This window comes from Alexandromys fortis, unplaced genomic scaffold (assembly GCF_014885135.2).
Source record: "Alexandromys fortis isolate MF-2015 unplaced genomic scaffold, M_Fortis_MF-2015_v1.1 scaffold_147, whole genome shotgun sequence".
Lineage (NCBI taxonomy): Eukaryota > Metazoa > Chordata > Mammalia > Rodentia > Cricetidae > Alexandromys > Alexandromys fortis.
The window spans coordinates 3940008-3942509 of NW_026068029.1; positions in this window are offsets into that span (position 1 = coordinate 3940008).

Here is a 2502-nt window from a genome sequence, read left to right on the forward strand (position 1 = left end):
CTGGATCCCTCTGGTTTCTATAGTGCCTCCTCCCTCGCTTCCATGAGGTTCCCCTAGCTTCAAAAGGGAGGAACCCTATGGAGACCTCCAACCTTGGCTGCCTCTACACTGAATATTTGGCGGTAGGTCTCTGAAACTCCTCCCATCAGCTGCAGGAGGAAGCCTCTTCGATGAGAATCGGGTTAGGCATCCATCTATGAGTATAGAAGAGCATCATTAGGAATCCTGCCATTGCTTTTCTCCCCAATTGTGTTTGATTCTACCCTGGGTTTCGGGGCTAGCCAGCCTCCAGTTCCTGGGCATGCAGGCAGTGTCAGGCATGGTTTCCCTTTCCTGGCATGGGCCGCAAATTAGACCAGTCATTTGTTGGTCGTTCCCACAAGTTCTATATCCCCACTGCCCCAGCACATTTGCAAGCAGGACAGATTGTAGATCGAAGATTATGTGTCTATGTTAGTGTCCCAGTCCCACCGCTGGGAGCCTTGCCTGGTTACAGAAGATGGCCAATTGATCCTCCATATCCTTCATTACTAGGAGTCCTTGCTAGACACCCTCATAGATTCCGGAGTTTTCACTGTACTAGGTTTCCACATTGTTTCCCAAATACCCCCCCCAATACCAGTGTTTTCTCCCCATATTCTCTCCCTCCATCCATCTCACCCCACCTGATCTCTCCTATACCCACCCTTGCCTGCTCTCAGTCCACCCACAAAACCAATTTCCTCTTCCCAGGGAGATCCTTATATGCCCACTAGAGCTCTCCTTGTTACTTAGCATCTCTGGGTTATAGCATAATTGTCATTTACTTAACAGTTAATGTCTACTGATAAGTGAGTGTATGCTGTGTTTGTCTTTCTGGATTTGGCTCACCTCACTCAAGATCTTAAATTTTGCAGGTAAATGGATGGATCTAGAAAAAATCATTTTGAGTGAAGTAACCCAGATCCAGAAAGACAATTATCACATGTACTCACTCATCAGTGTTTTGTAAACATAAAGCAAAGAAAAACAGCCCCCCAAAAAATCACAATCCCAGAGAACCTAGACAACAATGAGGACCCTAAGAGAGACATACATAGATTTAATCTACATAGGAAGTAGAAAAAGACAAGATCTCCTGAGTATATTGGGAGTATGGGGACCTTGGGAGAGGTTTGAAGAGGAGGGAAGAGATAGGGAGAGGAGCAGAGAAAAACATAGAGCTCATAAAATAATAATAAAAAAGCATATTCAACAAAAAAAACAGAAAAAAAAGAAAAATCACTAAGTCCAATTTGTTCTCTTCAAATATTCTTGGGTGTGAGGCCATTCACTGTAGGTGGTTGACTTAGCAAGACCATACTCTTGTGGGAAACTTAACTCCCCCTCTTCCAGCAGCAATCAATTGCCAACAGCATCTCAGCATTTTAACAATATTTATTAAATACCCAACACAAACTTTAAAATTATGATGTAACTAAAATATGAATAGATCCTATAAAATGTTTTTGACTGAGAAAAGCTAATGGTGCGCATTAAAAAGTAAGAATTAACTTCATTGTCCCTTCACTATTGAGGTTATTGGAATGCCTGTCTTAGTTGGAATCCACAGTTCACACCATTGCAAACTTACATCCTCTTAGCAGTTCAAAGCAGTAACCTGTTGACTTAAAACAACAGTCTATAGAATCTGAAACTTTGGAAATGATTTTCAGGTTAGGTGAAATTCTTCTCCAGTAACTAAATGATGTCATAAAACAACTGGCCTTATGCAACGTTAAGATAAAACTTATCATAGCCATTATATGTATCCTTGCTGATATATGTCAATCCTATAAACAAATAACACAAAATATCAGGATAACTGAGAAGCTAGTAAAGATCTAATACCTAGAGTACACTGACATAGATTTGAGCTTCAGGTTTGAAATTACTTGCTATATAAATCTGGGCAAATTTTGCAACTTCTTTGAAACTCAAACACCTGGAATATTTATGAACTTCTAAATCATCAACTTGAAAACAGCATGCTATTAAGGACTAATTCCTTCTTTTCCTTGACTCTACTATGGTAACGGCTTATTCTCTTTTCATTCACCACCCAAGTGCTATGACTCCCTCCTTGGACAAGAATGTGATAAAGATCTACATAGTGGGATTTCCTTTCCAATGAGATTCTTTCACTTACCCAGAAACCAGTACTCTGTAAGTCTGTAAACTTGTTATAACTAAACACAGGATTGTGAGAGCCTCTTTTCTTTGCTCAATAACAGCTCTTGTATGCTCCTCCTTCTTGGGAGCTATGCCAGCATTTGATCATTTGATCACAGCTGGGAGAAATCTGAGTTTAAAAAAAAAGGTGATGATTAATTGGGTGAACCGAGTCAGGGAGCCTTGGATGCCTGCCGGAGAATTGATGAAGGACTTGGATTAATACCTTGGAATTATACCTTTCTTTAATGCCTATAAAACTCAAGACATAAATATGTAAAATATGACATATTTCATAACTGCAATGAGTAC